Here is a 19,825-nt window from a genome sequence, read left to right as displayed (position 1 = left end):
TATCAATTTGTGGTAATGCCCTTTGGTTTGAAGAATGCACCTGCCACCTTCCAACGGTTGGTGAATCACGTTCTCACTGGGCTGGATGACTTCTGTGCGGCGTATCTTGACGATATTGCTGTCTTTAGCTCCACCTGGGAGGATCACCTGGTCCACCTGCGGAAAGTGTTAGAGGCTCTGCAAGCAGCAGGTCTCACTATCAAGGCTACCAAGTGCCAGATAGGGCAGACACAGGTTGTATACTTGGGCCACCTTGTCGGTGGAGGCCAAGTTCAGCCACTGGAGAGCAAAATACAGTCAATCAGGGACTGGGCTCCTCCAACCACCCACACTCAGGTTCGAGCTTTCTTGGGCCTGACTGGTTACTACCGAAAGTTTGTCAGAAATTACGGATCGATTGTGACTCCGCTTAATGAACTGACAAGTAAGAAAATGCCAAAAAAGGTTCAGTGGACAGCGAGCTGTCAAAAAGCATTCGATGACCTAAAACAGGCCATGTGCACGGCACCTATCCTCAAGAGTCCAGACTACTCCAAACCATTCATTGTCCAAACAGATGCTTCTGAGTTGGGTGTGGGAGCTGTTCTATCTCAACTGAATTTTGATGGTAATGACCAGCCCATTGCTTTTATAAGCAGACGGCTGACCCCCAGAGAGAAAAATTGGTCAGCTATAGAGAGGGAGGCCTTCGCTGTGGTGTGGGCCCTGAAGAAACTGAGGCCATATTTGTTTGGCACTCATTTCAAGATTCAGACCGACCATAAGCCCCTCTTATGGCTAAATCAGATGAAGGGGATCTCAAAGGGGGTGCCACAGGGGTCTTGCTTAAGCCCGACCCTGTTTAATATCTATGTGGCCCCCCTGGCAAACATCATGAGATCCCATGGGTTCATCCCCATGTCATACGCGGATGACACCCAACTCCTCTTCCCGTTTAAACATCTTACGGATACGGTCAGGAACTCTTTCTCCTTGGGGATGAAGGCAGTAGCTCACTGGATGGCATCAAACTTCCTGCAATGCAATGTGGCAAAAACGGAGGTGATGCTGTTCGGTGAGGCAAAGCTCCTATGGTCCCCAGACTGGTGGCCGCAAGACCGTGGCCCAGTCCCAGAGCCAAAGCAGGTGGTAAAAAATCTCGGTGTGCGTCTGGACCAGGAGCTCTCTTTAAAACAAAACAGCAATCAAGTAGTGGGCTCATGTTTCCATGTGATCGCTATGCTGAGGAAAGTCTTCCCCTTGCTCCCTGACACAACTAGGAGAACGTTAGTGCAGGCCCTTATACTGAGTCGACTGGACTACTGCAACGGGATGCTCCTATCAGTAAATGAGGGAGTTATCGCGAGATTGCAGGTAGTCCAGAATACGGCGGCCCGTCTTGTCCTAAATCAGCCTCCCCGCACACCATCGAAGCCTCTTCTGAACACCCTACATTGGCTACCTATCAAACAAAGGGTAAAATACAAGATAGGGTGCACTATACATAGAAGTCTCCAGAACAAAGGCCCAGAGTACCTAAACAATAGATTCTCTCTATAGGCCCGCTCGATCCTTGAGATCCAGTGAACAAGGTCTTTTACAAGTTCCAAGAGCCAGAAAGACCAGACAAGGTGGAAGAGCTCTGTCCATTGCCGGACCAAGATTGTGGAACAGCCTTCCTCTCTTTTTGAGACTTTGTCAGGAGTATCTCCTATTTAGGAAACAGTTAAAAACCTTCTTATTTCCTAATTAATCATTGCCATCTGCCTACCTATTGTTACTAGCTGTAAAGGTCCTCAAAGGCGCGGAGATACTCCTCCGGGAGATGATCCTAGCGCGATATAAACCCGCAAATTCAAATTCAAGGGTGAAAACCCCAAACTGCTTAGGTGGTCCATTTCCCTACAGGGGATGGACTTCACAGTGGAGCATAGACCTGGCACTGATCATGGCAATGCAGATGGGCTCTCCAGGTATTTCTACTTAGAACAAGAAGACTCACCTGGTCAAGGTTAGTTTATTGTCCCAACGTTTGGGGGGGGTCATGTAGGAGAGTAGGGTCTGCAATCCTATGATCACCCAGATTTTTTGCTTTTGTTTCACTGGTTTACGACTTTCTCGGGCTGTGGGCCTGCCAATCAGACCCACAGCCTAGCTGTTCTCTCGCTAAATTGATGTGTACCCTAGGTGCATTACCCAATTGGAACTGGGCCACCTTGTCAGACCCTGTAACTCAGGGCCTCGGTGTACCCAGGGCCTACCAGGGGCTGAAGCATGTATTATGCCACCCCTGGATGGCCATCTAAATCTGACACAACTGGCTGCGCGACAGCTGGGGCAACGTGGCGTACTCGCCCGTTGCTTTAGGTATAGTATCCCTATATCTAACCCTAAAATGGACACCCGAGTTCCTATCAGTCACTCCTATGGCAGGCCTTGACAATCCTGAAAGCAGAGTGCGTGGAATCGTGTGAATTGGGCTCTGGCACGAGCCGAGCCCGGTTGCAGCTTGCGGAACCAAGACCCAATGGCTGTTCCATGATAACGCGTGCCATATTGGTAACTTCGGTATCGCGTTATCAAGACATGTCGAGTAAGGTGTCATACGAATCGGGATGCTGACCCCTCACCAATGCTGGCGACGAGGTTAGCATTCCGCCCTTCTAGAGGGACACGACATGTACGTAACTGTGAACCCCGGTTAAAGTTAACTGAAGCCTCAGCTCCACAAAATGGATGCTGCCACCACAGACACGAGTCTGACCTCCTGCTGCTGGGAGTCCTTCCAGCGAGGAGAGCTTGGACAAAGGGTTTCCTGTCCGGGGCGGTGCTCGCACCATCCCAGACAGGGTTTTGTGTATCCTGGGTAGGCAGGGCTTTACAAGAAGGTGACTGCGGAGTGGCACCCCGGTGCTCACTACGCATCTGCCGGTTAGAACCAGTTCCAGGGGCGCGCAGCCCCTGACCTGGGGAAAGTCCGGCAGGGGAGAGGGGTGTAACTACCCCCCTTCCTGGTCCCACCCCTAGGGCAGGACCTAGTCATGTACCCACCCCTTTCTTTAGGATAAAGGCAGGAGCGGGGACCCTTCCAAATTAGATCATCTTTGAATCAAGAATACTTTCTACGAAAGGACTTCGAGACTCTTCTTAAGATTTCTCCCTTGTGGCTAAGGAGTAGTCACCCTGCGTCCGCAGGCACCATCTAAGAACTCTGCGGTTTGCTGCAAGTCCTTCTTCAGGAATCCGACTGCCCAGCTCGACGAGAACCGGCTTCCCTGGCACCTCTGACCTCTACCCACATCGTCAGCTCAGCTGAGATCCGTGGGTGCGACGAGACCTCGAGGGACCGGCCATCATCAAAACCTGCACGATTTCTTAACCAGCACAACCACCGAAGGAATCCTCTGGTGAGTGCTCTGGGGTCCGAGAAGCCCCGACCCTGAGCAGCTCCAGCACCGAAGTGCAGCCTCCCAGCATCTCCACGATCTGCGTGGGGCCCTTCTGCTCTTTGCTGTTCAACACGTTGTCTGGTCACTAGCCGCTGGCTTGTGCCCTTCTTGACGACACCCGACAACCAACGCTGCTGGTCTGGTTGCTCCAGACTGGCCTTTGCTCCCTTCTGCGAGAGGAGCATCCCGGACCCTCCTGGTCCACTCAAGACGCCATTTTAGGCCCACCACGTGGCCCTGAAATTTGCCAAGGCTTGTAGCCCCAATCCTGGGCCCAGCGATGCCGACAGCATCAACCGTCGTGGGACAGCTCGCACCTCCATCCTGGTCGCCGACAACGCCTCCTGGTCCGTGAGACTGCAGAGCCTAGCGTCGCCCACTCACCTGGTCGAGGTGACGATCATCTGGTGCCCTCCTGGTACCCTCTGACTACTGGCTAGTAGTACGAACTTGGTCCCCTCTGCTTTCAGGTGTCATCTATCTCTGATCCAGGCTTGGATCTCTACGAACTATTTCCACTGGTCGCCGGCCAGCAACTCCTTCCTTCCGGCTCCTGGCTCGTCAGCGAAGACTCCCGACGCCTGTAAAGACTTGTGCAGCCGCAGCCCTTGGGGCTAGGTAACTTCGGCATTTTGGTGCCTGCATAGCCTCCTTACTTAAGGGTCCCGAGTCCCTATCGCTTCCGACTTGCCTTATCGGGTCCGCCCGAGACCACTAAACTTTCCGTGCCCTCGGGCACTTGTATTGATTGTGCACTTGAAGTATTTTCCCAAGAGTTTTGTTCTGTGCTTAGTACCCTGTCCTCATAAAGAGTCCAGGGCTGTTGTGATTCTAATAAATATACTGTTTATTTTCATAACACTTGTGTGGTGTCCTTTCACTTGGTGTTCAAGGGGTATGTGATGGTATAACAGCTGGCTTAACGCGCCCTCTAGAGTTTAGCCCGAAGACTGCTCGTATCCACGCTACTAGGATAGCTGGTCTAAGGTTGACTTACAACCAATCACCATAAGGGTCGTTTGGACTGATGCATAGTGATCACTAGAATAGTGAGCACTGCATATCGGGCCAACTTCTCACATTAGATATGTTTAAAATAACAGACAGGTGACATATAGTCCTTTAAATCATCTAAGGTCTATACATTTGGGGAACTGGGAAAGTCGCTGTCAAAGTTTGATTTTATGAAAGATCCAACTGGTGCTATGGTAATATTGCTAACTAACCCATGTGTTCTTCAAACTCCAATTAAACCACTGAGTAGAACAAATATTATATCCCCTAAGCAAGGAGTAAGTGAACGAGGCCACCCTGAGTCTGAAGCTGAAGTCGAACGAATGTCAAATTCAACTAAGGACCAAGTCAACCATTGGGGTCAAATAACGGACCTAGAAATGTTAACTATTCCACTTACTGGTCATTCACAACAAAAGGACACAAAATGCACAAATCTAACAATGGGAGATACTCAGCACTTACTACCAACTAGGCATCCAATGCCAATAGAAGTGCAAGTAAAAATCAGAAAAGCTAACGGTATAGGGAAACCATCTAATTTGGGCCAAATAAATCAACGAGAGCAAGAAGCTCCAAATGAACTAAATGGTGGGGTGAAAATCATAAGGGAAGCCAATACCCCACTGAAATAGGATCTTACTCTGTCTAAAATAAATTCAGTTAAAAACAGGACCAGTCGAAATGTAATCAAAATAACGGATCTTAAATGAATAAGGACGAATACAACAGAAACCCAGAAACTCTGCAGCGTTGGAGTACTCCGTATCAAAAAGACGTTTTGAATAGTAGTCCACAATTCATTAATTCTTGTGACGAGGACATGATTTTCAAGGACAACAAAAAGAAGGGTATAAGGACCTATCATTCATAAATGGGCAACATCATAGCCCAGGTACTCGGGTACCAGGAAGTGGGAACGCAGGAGCAATTTGGGATTTATTCTTCAAAACCTTGCAATTAACTCTGGAAGCTTTAACATATCAGTCCAACAAAAAGAAGGTCCAAATAGATCGAGCGCTATGGCATCCTCTGTTACCGGAATTGAGCAGAAGATAACAACGCAAAATAATCTAATAGTAAGGGCACAATCCCAGCCAATATCTACGTATGCAGAGTGTAGTTGTGCCTACTAATTAACAAACTAGCTACCATTCCGGATATTTAAAAAACAATAATTGACGATGTAAAAGTGAATTTTCCTAATGAGGGAATTCAAACCATCAAGACTGACTGCCCCTCTAAAGGTACAATAAAATGTAAAGATAATGCTGTTGTTGTTAAAGAAAAAATAGATGATAAAACAAAAGATCAAGAAGTGATAAAACTATGCACGACACAATCAACAATGACAGATGCAGCTCCGGACGTTCATCTATCAAAAAGACAGAGGAAAAAACAACGGAAAGCAAGAAATAAGCTTCTAAAAGTATAAAAAATACAAATGCATCAGATATAGTGAGATTGAACTCTGGAAATAACGATGACCAAATATCATATTGTGAAGGTGAGGGTAAACAAATGTCTCCAACAAAACCCTTCTACCCTCTATTTAATAAGGATCTATCGGAGGTACAAGCAGTTATGAAAAATAAATGCCTAAACAATCAAGCTGATAGTATAAAAGTGATAGAGAATGGGAAAATTCAGTCCTTAGAAATGCTGCAAGTGGAGGAAAGTAATAAAAAGGTGCAAAATAAGACATCACAATTGGAAACAAATAGAGCAAAGAGGGAGAGTATCAGAGGGGATCAATCAATCAATAGATCAATCAATCAGGCATTTGTATAGCGCGCTACTCACCCGGAGGGTCTCCAGGCGCTTGGGGGAGGGGGGTCTGCTCTGCTCGAACAGCCAGGTCTTGAGTTGCTTCCTGAAGGAGAGGTGATCTTGGGTCAGGCGGAGGTGGATGGGGAGGGAGTTCCACGTCTTGGCAGCCAGGTAGGAGAAGGATCTTCCTCCCATGTTGGCTCTTCGGATGCGTGGAACGGTGGCGAGGGCGTGGCTGGTCGATCGTAGTTGACGGGTGGGAGTGTAGAAGGTCAGGCGGTTGTTGAGGTACCTGGGGCCCAGGTCGTGGAGGGCCTTGTATGCGTGGGTGATGAGTCGGAACATGATTCTCTTGCTGACGGGGAGCCAGTGCAGGTCTCTCAGGTGTCCGGAGATGTGGCTGTGTCTGGGGATGTCCAGGATGAGTCGTGCGGAGGCGTTCTGGATGCGTTGGAGTCTTTTCTGTAATTTGGCTGTGGTTCCGGCTTAGAGGGTGTTTCCGCAGTCCAGTCGGCTGGTGACGAGTGCCTGGGTTACCGTCTTCCTGGTTTCGGTGGGGATCCATCGGAAGATCTTTCGGAGCATGCGTAGGATGTTGAAACATGAAGATGAGTCGGCGCTGACTTGTCTGGTCATCGAGAGGGAGGAGTCCAGGATGAAGCCCAGGTTGCGTGCGTGGTCCATTGGTTTGGGTGCGCTGCCCAGGGCAGGGGGCCACCAGGAGTCGTCCCAGGCAGAGGGTGATGATCCAAGGATGAGGACTTCCGTCTTGTCTGAGTTCAGTTTCAGGCGTCTGTTCATCATCCACTCGGCTACGTCTTTCATCCCTTCGTGTAGGTTGGTTCTGGCGGTGGGATGAAACGAATAGAGATTTGTTAAGTGGTGCAGGTAATTTTTACGCCGGAATATAAATCTAGGGGTAATAAAGAAACAACTTGCAAACATCCGGACCCAACACAAGATGGCAGGAGTATGCAAAGCATGTGCATCTACAGCATACATGCATCGAACAGAGGATTAATGGCCCCAAATCCCTGCCGTGGTGTCTTGTCATGTTGTGGCTGAATGTGCCATGTGATGTGGCAGGCTATAGTGCTTGGTGTGATTTGGTCATTTTTGACAAGGTGGCGTGCTGAACGGTTAGGCAAATTTTGAATTTCTTTGTTTTTGGGATCGTGTAGTGCGGTACCTACCGTATGATGTAAATAAATTACATCACTAATATACTATAAGGATGTGGGGTGAGTGTTATTAGGGGCGAAGCCTTGCTGATTATATGCAGAATAACAGATCTGGGAGGTCACTACCGACTAGGGCAGGTTAGCAGCTGCACAGGCCTTGGGCATTGATCCTATTGAGGATAATATGTGACGGGCCACTGGTGACTGGAGCTGGCTAGCAACAACGCTGGCCTCTGGTATTCATTACAAGCAGGGTAACAATACATGTCAATATTGACTGGAACTGGTTGGCAGTAGAGTTGAACTCTGGATTTGAATATTTGCAGGATTTAAGGTACAGGGGTCACTACTGACTGGAGTTACTTAGCAGGATAATAGGTCTCAGGGAGCCAATACTGACTGAAGCTGGTTAGTATGATCACTAGTACCAAGGTGCTACGAATGACTCAAGTTGGCTAGAATGATAACAGGTCCCAGGGGCCAGTACTAACACGAGCTGGCTAGTAGGCTTTCATAGAGGTCCAAGGGGCCACTACTGACTGGAGCTAGATAAAAGAATAACAGGCCCAAGGGTGGTGGGGGTGCGAGTGGCACCAGTGACCGGAGTTGGCTAGAAGTATTGACAACCTTTGGTATTGATTAAATGCAGGATTCCAGGTCACAGGAGGCACTGCTGAATACAGCTGGATAGCAGCAGTGGTGGCCTCTAGGAAGAAGGAATTGAGAAAGCATAACTGGATATACTGGTTTCTTTAATACCGATAACTGGTTACACATGAATGCCACAACGTGCATTGATATATTACATTACCAAATTACAATATTCTTATATAATTTGATGTGTCTGTTCGCCTTAATATGCCTGCAAAGTTATATGATTCTATTAGGGCCCAGAACCCTTTTATTTAGTGAAGTCCATCTGCACACTTTCCTGCATCTTGTAGTAAATTGAACATTGACAAACAGAAGTGTTATTTCCAGAAACAGTGAATTCTGCAGCTTCTCTGAGTATCTTTTATCTGCACCTCACGGACTCCTCACATTCCTCTCGAGAGAAGATCCTGCCTCCCACTCATTAGTGTCTTTTTAGTAACTGTTTCTATCACGTGTTCATGTTTAATTGACTTGTATTAGGTGAAAAGTGTATAAAAATACATTGTGTAGCATTAGCATTATATACTCCAACTTGCTTCAGGGTGGATGCTCTCGTCCATTGCAAAGACAATTGTCACTTGTTAGTTTGCTTGGCCTTTTGCTATTTTTGCATTAAATTTATGATAGATTTGTTGGCCTCCAGGTGTGTTGTGTTTTATTTTACATATCATAAGAGATGAAGAGGAAAATGACAGTCCAGTATACACATTCTTCATATAAATCAACTCACAGTATACTGTTCTGGAAGTTCAGTCCCACAGACATTATCTCTAACTGAACGCAGGCACCCTAGGAAGCATGTGCTTTTCAAACCAGTTGCCCTCTGATGCGGCGTCCTCGCTATTGGATAAGTCAGTTTGTCCTGAATTTTAGGAGGGGTACTTATCTAGTGCACTCTGTTAGACAGCGCTCACCTGTGGTGGTAAGATGGTAATAGGCACCTTATCACCTATGCACTGTGCAGGGCTTTGAGTTACAGAGCTCCTCACGCTGTGGAGAAGATTAGGTCACATTTACCCCTTTTCCCATATTTGTTCCTGATGAAATGCCAACAGATTGCTCCATGACTACACAAGGCATGAAAAATGTGGACCTGACGTATAGACCCCAGCTTACCAGCAGGCCCATAGGTGATCGATACTTTCACACAGTGATAGGGGCCATTAGTTCCTCAATTTCTCTGCCACTGTTTTTAATCTCAACATGGACCAGGAAGATCACATTAACTATATTGTAGCAACTGGTCGATAGTTGATCTTATATTTAGCCTTCACCAATCTCACATCTTATGACACAACATCCTCTGTCCTACTATGCTCATCCGGCATACTTAATAAAAGATCTCCAACAAAGTGCCCTCTGGTGGTGCCCGCCAGGGATTGTAGCACCTGCCTGGTGAGGAGTATAGCCCAATGATGAAGCATGTCACCTTCAGGTGAGTGAACACAACTTGCCTTAAAAGCACATGCTTCCTAGGGTGCCTGCGTTCAGTTACAGATAATGTCTCTGGGACTGAACCTCTGGAACAGTATACTGTGATTTGATTGTGTTTTATTTTAACAAATGTACATAGCAGATATTGGCCGTTCCTGGTTTCGAAAAAAATGATGGGATACCTGCCTCCGAGCGCACTTCTTACAGACGAGTATGGGGTTATCATGTTGCTGCTACAAGCTCCTTACCTGTGTGAGTTATCAGGATTGATGCAGGGAGAAGACCGAAACCAGCCACACATGGAGATCAATGACAAATACTGAAGATTGACAGAGCTTCCAAGCTGGTGACCATTACTTAATTGACCCTGACAATAAAAGAAAGTTTTTAGTATTCTGGTGACTCATGACCATAAAACACAAAGCTTATAAATTCAATATTGTGTCAAATACTTAAAAAATGGAACTGGGTGTGCTGAATCGGATGTTGCCCCAGGTGATGCGTGACACCTTTCACCACTATTGCTTATGGGACTTGTAGTTTTGTTCTTCTCATTAAAAGGATGGGTTCTAAAGTCCCAGTGATCTCCTCTTTGCCTTAATCTTGGAACCACTGGCTGCCTTGACACGCACAACACCACTATATCAAGGGATAACATGGGAGGTGGGCTGGGAAGACCGTATCTCCTTGTATGCCGATGATTTGTTGCTCTACATGAAATCCCCAACAGCATCCCTGCAGACCCTTCTGGATATACTGACCGGCTTCGGGGAGCAATCCGGCTACATGATTAACTGGTCCAAATCATTGCTCTACATATTGCGCGGCCTGACTCCTACCCTGCCCCCAGACTGCCCAGTACAAATAGCTTTTCCGCTAGATAATCTCATCACAACGACCTAGTACATACACCACCAGAGCATAGTACCTATAATGAACATCACAGTACCCTTAGCCCAAACCAACAATCCTTGGGGTATCCACCAACAACCCTGTATTGGGACATCCCAGTATTTTCTACTGTCATTCCCCTGGTCCCAGATCATATCTGAGAGGGGTCCTCCTTTTATTTACTCAGTACAAATAGCGACCAGGGGATTTAAATATCTGGGAATCTACATTACACCTCAGGCCACCACTTTTATGGCGGAGAACCTATTGAAGCCACTCCATAGACTAAAATCAGATGTATCCCACTGGCGGTCTCTCCTGCTTACCCTGCTAGGTAGAGCGGCTCTTTAAAATGTTGGCGCTTCCCAGATTTCTCTATGCACTACAAAACACTCCTTTCCCGGTCCCGCTCTCATATTTCCAATCTATCAATGCCGAAGTGGCGACTTTACTGTGGGATGGACGCCCGGCCCGAATAGCGCACCCCAAACTGTCTCGTAGCTGGTATGATGGGGGTGTAGCACTTCCAAGTGTCAAATTGTATTACTGGGCGGCTCAACTAGTGGTAATCCATCAGTGGCTTCATGCACCCCACGACGACCCAGCTTACAGACTGGATAGGGAGGTACTACCGCCTAAAGAGGGCTTTATACACCACTAAGAGACGCCTGGCGCTGACTGGCCCCACGGCCCACACGATTCGTATATGGCACACGGGCCAGAAGGCATTGGGGTGGGAGGGAGTGCTCACGCTGGCTACTCCACTCTGGGAAACAAGACGCTTGGCATCTTAGCAAACACCAAAGGGTTTAGACACTGGGACCTCATAGGTATCAAACATTGGGGACTTATGGGTTCGGGGGGAAATCCTCTCCTTCGCTGCGCTCAAAGAAAAATACGGCATGGCTGACACGGAGTTGTACCGCTACTCCCAAATCAGGCACACACTCCGGGGTGCCATTACCCCCGAAACCACGTTGGTGGACGCCTCCCCACTGGAGGACAGGCTCCTCACAGATCATTTAGATAAGAAAGCCATTTCACTACGTACCGGAAACAACTGGTCAACAACCTACCTGACCCTACAGTGGTGCTGCGCAGGAATCAGGCTTCCAATCAGGCCACAGTACGGAATCAGCAATGACACTCATAATTGATGACGCACTTCAAATTCTTGATCAGAAGGGTACTTGCCTCCTCATCCTACTCTACCTCTCATCAGCCTTTGATACGGTCAAACACCAGAACGTACTCGATCTGCTGAGTCTCAGAATGGGTCTATCAGGGACAGTACTCAATTGGTATACCTCCTTTCTACATAATCGGACTCAGAAATTTAAGATTAACAATACCATGTCCACACCCGTTCCAGTAACACTAGGTGTTCCACAAGGATCCTCCCTATCCCAAACATTGTTCAACCTAGTCATGGAACCACTCACCGCACTACTTCAAGCATAAATAAAGGATCTCCTGTTTGAAGTTCATCGCACCCCGAGCCTCCCCTGTCCCACAAGCCCCACCCCCACACCCCCTATGATTGACCATCCTTTAACCACCTTGCCACTACTCACTAAGGAGTCCCTGGCAGTCCTGACCAGGCGGGTGAAATCAGGGTCGCCAGTGGATCCCTGCCCACCCAAGATTTTCAAGATGGCCTTCCAGGAATCGATGAAGACGTAATCGCTCTCTGGAAACCCAGATGGAGTGTCGGATCTACAACTATGCCGACGACACTCAAATCATTATCCAAATCGACAGCTCTCCGACAGCACATGTAAGAATGCAAAACATACTAAAATTCATGGTTAATTGGATGTCAGCCAACTCATTAAAAATAAACCCTGATAAAACAGAGGTACTGGAGGTTACCTCAGCTTCCAGTCCATGGAATGACCTCTTCTGGCCAAAAGAACTTGGGCCTTTTCCTGTATCGGCAGTGGCCGTGAAAAACCTGGGAATCAAAATCAATGCCAAACTTTCTATGACACAAGAAGTCTCAGCAGTCGTAGGTACTTGTGTTGGCCTCCGGAGACAACTGCAAAAACTGTCTCCACTCCTCACCTTGGCCACGCTCAGACAAGCGGTCTCAGCAATGATCCTGTTGCATCTGGACTACAGCAACTCCCTGTACCCCAAAAAACTGTGGACAGACTACAAATTGTCATGAACGACGCAGCAAGACTAATTTTTCAAAAACCAAGATGGACGCACGCCAAACCCCTGCTACGCGATCTCCATTGGCTCCTAATCAGGCAGATAATTAAATTTAAGGGTCTCTGCATTACACACAAAACCCTGTACGGCAAAGCCCCAAGTTATAGCAAGGACCGCATTGTCCCCTAGGTCCCCAGTAGGACACTGCGGTCAGGAGAGGCCACCCCTTTGGTCTGCCCCCGCTTCAAACTGTCCTCCGTGGAAGGGCGAGCGTTCTCAACCGCAATCCCCCTGTCCTGGAATAGCCTTCCAGTGAGCCTACACAAGGAATTGAATCTTCTTCCCTTCAGGAAGAAGCTCAAAACCGTGCTCTTCCTGGAAGCATGGGATACGACTTAGCAGCCTTCCCTCCCCTCTCTCCACCTAGTCCATGTGTGCCCTCTGAAAGCACTTAGAGACCTCTGGGTGATAATGCGCGTTACAAATTTAAATTACAATAACACAGGCCAGGCACGAGGAGAATCTGAGGCAAACAATGCAATAACACAGGCCAGGCACAAGGAGAATCTGATGAAAACAATGCAATAACGCAGAGCAGGCACTAGTAGAGTCTGACGAAACACTGCAATAACACAGGCCAGGCACGAGGAGAATCTAATGCAAACAATGCAATAACACGGGCCAGGCACGAGGAGAATCTGATGCAAACAATGCAATAACACGGGCCAGGCACTAGTAGAGTCTGACGAAACACTGCAATAACACAGGCCAGGCACGAGGTGAATCTGATGCAAACAATGCAATAACACAGTCCAGGCACGAGGAGAATCTGATGCAAACGATGCAATAACAAAGGACAGGCACGAGGAGACTCTGATGCAAACAATGCAATAACACAGTCCAGGCACAGGAGAATCTAAGTCGAGCAATGCAATAACACGGACCAGGCACGAGGAGAATCTGATGCAAACATTGCAATAACAGGCCAGGCACGAGGAGAATCTGAGGCAAACAATGCAATAACACAGGCCAGGCACGAGGAGAATCTAATGCAAACAATGCAATAACACAGGACAAGCACCAATGGGTTTGCACCCAGTGGAGTTACTAATAGAAAGTGTTCAATGTCTACTAGCAGAAAAACTTCTATTCTGTCTGTAAGTTCTCTTGACAGGTGAGCATGTAATAGCTGACAGGTTCCAGGGTACTGTGTGGACAAGAGGGTGGGAAAGTAAAGACTAGTTTCAAATGGACTGAAGCATGGGCAAAATGAGCAATTTTTCAAGGAAGTATCACCATATAGTAAATCATGCAGTCATTTGTTTTTTTGGGGGTCCAAGTTTGGGATATTACGTACCAAGGAGTGTCAGAGAGATTATAATCTTCCCTACAAGGGTCATCTGCTTTACAAAGAATTTCAATACGAGGAGTGACTCTAAAAAGCAGCGGCGGGACATGCAGTGAGAGGAGAGAACACAGATTGTCACTAACGTTATGGAACAGCACACAACTTTAGAGGCTACGTAGATACAAGGGAGACACCTGAAATGGGCTCTGCACCTCACATGAATCCAGTACACGAAAGCGCCTTTACACAGAGACCAATCATCCTTGATGGGTCCGACTGGAGGAGGAGGTGCTCAGAACACACACATAGAAGGAAGAGCTAGTAGGTGTTCAGGGACACGTTACTGGAAACTGACTACTCTAGTTAGTAGTGTCATGGACTGGTTGTGGAGACAGTAGTCCCCTACAACAAGCAGCTTTGCCCGACGACAAAAGGAAAAGGCCTCAACCTTCTTACATGAAAATATTGGTAGACAGTCACTTATAAATATGCTCAATACATCTACCAAATGCTGTAAAAAAAACCTTGACACAACCCTTAACGAGGTAGGCAATTCAATCGTGTGTGCACACACCACCACTAGACATAACATCTAATCCCGGCTTTACCACTTTACCTAAAGATGCTGGAAATAAACACCAAATGGTACTGCTCAACAGGGCCACTGTACAGGCCATTATCCTGGGATAGTAGTCCCTCAGCTGCTACCTCACAATCTCCAACACCCCAAGTGTGGTTTACTGCACTAGGAAACTGTGCAACCAGGAGACTCTGTGTTTAAACCTGACCTACCAATTTGTGAAATAGTGCGCTTCGGGAATCACTAAGTACATTTATGCTTCTTTTCCCATTTTGTTCAAGATTGGGGGTATTTACAACCATCTTAAAGTTGTAAGTAAAACTGTGCTTTTAAAAATGGACCCAGACTGTGGTGATGCGTCTTTAACTAAAGATTCCTTCCAGCGGCTCCTGGAATGTTGTCGATGCATTGCCAGGAGTGTTGTTGATGCGCTGCCAGGAGTGTTCCCGACAGTTATGTTCCTTGTGCAGTTGGGTGAGTGGTGAATAAATCTTACCCTTAGCCTACCGATGACACGAGAATTTGATTACCACATAGACATTGCCTGGGTGGGTGGGGGAAGGGTACACATCGCCCACTGTCATGGACTATTCACCAGAATGTAACATGTCCAAGTAATAACCTTTGGAAAAGGTGGTTCTGTGTTCATCCAACTTAAACTGTTTAGTACTAAATGAATCCTACTCTTTCTGTGCCTCTGTCCCCTTAGATGGATGGAAGAAATAAACATGAAAGGCACGATCCCAGCACCAACCACCAGCATGGATTTCATTCACTCGTTCAGAGCTGCTTAACTGCAGGTCTCCACACTCCATATCAGCATCTCTAAAGGCAAACACTGTTGAAGCAAAGGGAGGGAGAGAGCCCGTATGATCCTATAGAGCCTAGGCCGCTCACTAGAAAACGACGACGAAGGACAGGACAACAGGATAAACCAATCCAACTCAAATATGAGGTCAATGTATTATTTATCGCCTTAATGGTGCAAAAATCACTCTGGAATTAAATCAATACTATTCGAATAATCAAGGTTCGATTTAGAAGAGACACATTGCTGTGCTGCAATAAAAGAAATCAGCAGCAACAATAGCTATTCTCACAACAAAGTGTACTTATTTCAAGTTTGGCTTGCATATTTTACAAGAAGGGGATAAAGAGACAACTGATAGACCACATTATAAAGCTTACCGACTTGCCTTATAAAGGTTATTGGTACTTTTAGAACACAAAGGTTAAGGAAAAGCAGAAGTATCAAGGTAGACAGTATATCCACAATGACGGACAATAAACCCTTATTAATAGTGACCACATAACAACCGTCACCAGGTAGGAGTGTCTAATTACAAAAGACCTGCTAATACGGTGAACGACTCAGCGCATCAAACTGTGACTATGACATTGGTCTATCAAAACATTTGAGTTCTGCGTTTGTTCTTCTCGTTAGGTGTTGATCCTGGAAGATATAGGTTGATGGGTTTCGGGCTTGTGCTTTATGCACGCTTCAGGACTTTGTGGAACGAATGTCACCCAAATATCACACCATGTTGAGGAGGCCATTGGGGTGAGAGTGGGTCGCGTAAAATGGAGCACCACGGTAAAAGAACTGTTCAAAGAAGCACTGGGGTTACCAGCTTCTCAAAAGGCATGTCCTCTGTTTGGATAGCTGTCCAGAGAGCCAGAGACCTGGGTGGAACCATCAATGTAAGCAATGGCCCAGAGCCGCTTTGGCTAACTTGTAACTCCTGGGTCCGTTTGCTTGTGTGGTGGCAGCAACGATTCGTAGTATGCTGAAATGGTTGGGTTTGGTTGTGAACACGATCCACAAACTGGCATGTGGACACTCACTTCGCGATCCTTGCTGCCGGGCAGCTCCTGCCACCCAGCACCAAACAAGCAGGACTTTTATAGCTGAGCTGTGTGCGCCCTGCCAGGCTGTTCCAGTTGTGCCGGCATCACCGAGCTGCACTAAATGAGTGCAGGCAATGGAGCAGACCACCAGAGGGCGCGACAAACCAGAAGAATCACAATAACAAAGAGTAATTCTTTTTAAGATTACTGTGAGGGTGTTCCCAGTACTTCTTTAATGCAGTATTTTCATGGAAACCTTAAAAAAGGTTAACTCTAGCTACAGTATGATTGTGGATACTAAAAATTTAACATCTGATAGCACAGTAAGCATTTACACGTTCTCTCTTTTTGCAAATTATGCTCGACTGATCTTACTCTGTACAGCTCATCCTATAATTTGTGTAGCGTATTGTATATTTTGTTTAATTCTTTCTTTAAACTATTGGCTTTCATATTCAAAGTGCTGTCTGTCACGGGCAGGGACGTCATAGCACTGTAAATATACAAGTCACTATTCCCTAGTGCACCAACCAGGATTCAAATTAGCAACTCTCCACTTTGAGACAAAGACATCAGAAATTATAACACTAAGCCCAGTGCCCCAGGCGATCTGAATAGCGTCTGAGTTGCGCCCATTTACGTAAACGCAGGCCATAGGCTGTGTGTCCAGCAGCTTCATACGTGATCTCAAACTCCCTGACATACCAAGCCATCTAAACGTCTCGATCATAAAAGGCTACTCCAGGGAGTCAAACGCCTTATCGGCATCAGCTGACTTCATGTCTGGGTTTACCCGATGCAGCACTGCGATTACAGTCTGTAGATGAACCCCTGTAGATCTACATCGGACAAATCCCGACTGTACTAGGGAGACTATTTTCTCTAGTAGGAGGGATAGCCGAGTCGCATCACCTCAGGCAGAAATGTATTGTCATTGTTACCCAGTGGCAGAGGGCAATAAGATAATCACTTAAAGGGTCTTTTCCAGGCTTAGGGGGCACTGATATGACTGCATTATTTATAGGCGCCAGCGACACACCGCCCTTCAATGCCTCAGCATACACCTCCAGCAGGTATGCGGCTGGTATTTGTTTGTAAAACTCTTCACCAAACCTTCAGATCCCAGAGCCTTTCCTCCTCCTAGGGCGTCTATAACGGCAACAATCTGTGGCCCAGAGATTGATGGCTTATGACTGGATGTGAGAGCCAATTTATATAGCGCTGCACAGCTAGTTCGGGAAAGAAGTGTCCTAGCGCTAGTATAAGCACATAAGTATCAAAATCCCACAGCCCCTGAACATGAACAGAAAGGTTTTGATTTGTTTCCTGAAAGAACTCATGTTTTCTTGGGCGCACAGGGCAGGTGGGAGGGCATTCCATTACAGGTACCTGCAGTCACCGCAGGCAGAGAGCAGCCATCTATTCTGATTTTTATAAACTTAGAGACTTTACGCCGCAAAGCATGATGGGTTCTCACCCCACGGCCAACTGATACCAGGCAAAAAGAAAGGACAAATAAGAATGAACCCTCTGACTGTAGAGCTTTAATGATATTTAGGGGCATATGTGTGGACAAGCCCTTCTGCGATTCCTTAATTGTGATTTTTAGCGAATTGCTATCATGGAATCGCAAAATGCTATGTATGTAGGAATCGCAATAATAATTGCGATTCCTTAATATTTCTTAATTGCAAATCGCGATTCGCAATTAAGGAATATCTTCCCATTCATTCCTACGCGCTAGGAGGACCATAGGAATGGATAGGAAGACATTCTCAATTTGTGATTCGCAATTAGAGAATTGCAAATTGAAAATGCAATTTCAAGGGTGCCAGGGTGTCAAAAGGACACCCTGTTGCACCCCTGAAATATGTATGTGTACACATGTGACGCACATACATGCCCCAAGGGCATGTGTGTGCGCCACATGGCACTTTCAAAATTCAAAAAAGTGCATTTTTCAAAGAAATCTCAAATTACCACCAACTTGAAATTGGTGGTAATTTGCGATTTCTTAAGGCCAAATTGCACTTTTACCATGCTTCATACATTGCATTTAAGGAAATCGCAATTTGCGATTCCTTAAATGTAATTGCAAAATAGAGAATCGCAAATTTAGCAATTTGCGATGCCCTTTTGGGATGATGCATCCCACAAGGCCTTTTCCCGTTCACAAACGGGCCGGGAAAAGGCGAACGGGAAAAGGGCTTGATACATATGCCCGAAAGTGCTTTAAATGGACATCTTTTCAGGACAGGAAGTCAGTACAATTTGACCAGTTTGTTGGAGATCGACGTTGATTTTTTTAACCTCAGAACCAGCTCAGCTGCTGTATTTGTAGCAGCAGCAATCTATGAAGGCGATGAACAAGTTACTTACTTTCGTTAACGCTTTTTCTGGTAGATACAGTATCTGCCTGTGGATTCCTCACCTTGTTAATATCCCCTTGGGTCAGCAACATTCGGAAATTCTTTTTGTAGATTCACGCCGACGTGGACTTGGAGACATCATAGAGACACGGTATCGCTCGCGACTCCGCTGACGTCACCGACGCCCATAATAGGCCCACGCCGGCGTGATGACATCAGTTCCGCCCTTTGTTCCGTGCCTTCGAGGCACACGGACGGACTAATGACAGTAGATATATTCACAGTATACACAGTACACAATAGTCAAGGTAACACACACAGTGCGAAGCAAATGCATTAAAACATTTGGAATAACACATTTTCTTGACCATGAAATAATTACAATACAGTTATTCTGGTATAGAAGAGTGGACAACGGGGAGGCGGGTGGGTCAGTGAGGAATCCACAGGCAGATACTGTATCTAGCAGAAAAAGCGTTACCGAAGGTAAGTAACTTGTTCTTCTGATAGATACATCTGCCAGGGGATTCCTCACCTCGTGAATAGAGTCCCACAGCAGTCCCCACTCCCGGAGGAGGGTGTCCACTCTTCTAAACCAGGAAATCCTCTAGGACAGAGCACGCAAAGTGACCTTCCCTCCTCACCTCGGCATCTAAGCAGTAGTGCTTTGCGAAAGTGTGGAGGGAGGTCCAAGTTGCGGCCCTGCAAATATCCTCTACAGGCACACCTCTAGACAAGGCTGAGGTTGATGACTTAGCCCTTGTAGAATGAGCACGTATACCCTCTGGTAGTTTCTTACCGGCCAAAGAGTAGCAGATCTTAATGCAGAGAATGATCCATCTTGACAGTGTCCTTTTATGGACCACTCTTCCTTTTTTACAACCAGCAAAACCAATAAAGAGCTGGTCATCCATACGACAGTCTTTAGTTCTGTGCATGTAAAAGCTTACCGCCCTCTTAGGGTCTAGACGGTGCAGTCTCTCCTCCTCCTTGGAAGGGTGAGGGGGAGGATAAAAGGTAGGGAGGGTAATGGATTGTCCAAGGTGGAAAGGAGTCACCATCTTAGGGAGAAAAGCAGCCCTGGTCCTAAGAATCATTCGATCAGCATGAATTGTCAAGAATGGGGGCTTGGAACTAAGAACTTGAAGCTC

General features: G+C 46.7%; 1 long non-coding RNA gene across 1 annotated transcript in view; it reads right to left on the bottom strand.

Annotated features, from left to right (window-relative positions):
• Window positions 1-19,825, bottom strand: part of LOC147664115 (uncharacterized) — a 79,334-nt gene that overhangs the window by 10,542 nt on the left and 48,967 nt on the right. The window contains exon 4 of the long non-coding RNA XR_015305181.1: window positions 9,730-9,848. This is a non-coding gene — a long non-coding RNA (uncharacterized LOC147664115). The remainder of the gene's footprint in view (window positions 1-9,729; window positions 9,849-19,825) is intronic.

The sequence above is a fragment of the Lissotriton vulgaris genome, unplaced genomic scaffold, assembly GCF_964263255.1.
Source record: "Lissotriton vulgaris unplaced genomic scaffold, aLisVul1.2 SCAFFOLD_451, whole genome shotgun sequence".
Lineage (NCBI taxonomy): Eukaryota > Metazoa > Chordata > Amphibia > Caudata > Salamandridae > Lissotriton > Lissotriton vulgaris.
This window is presented reverse-complemented; position numbering and strand designations above follow the sequence as displayed.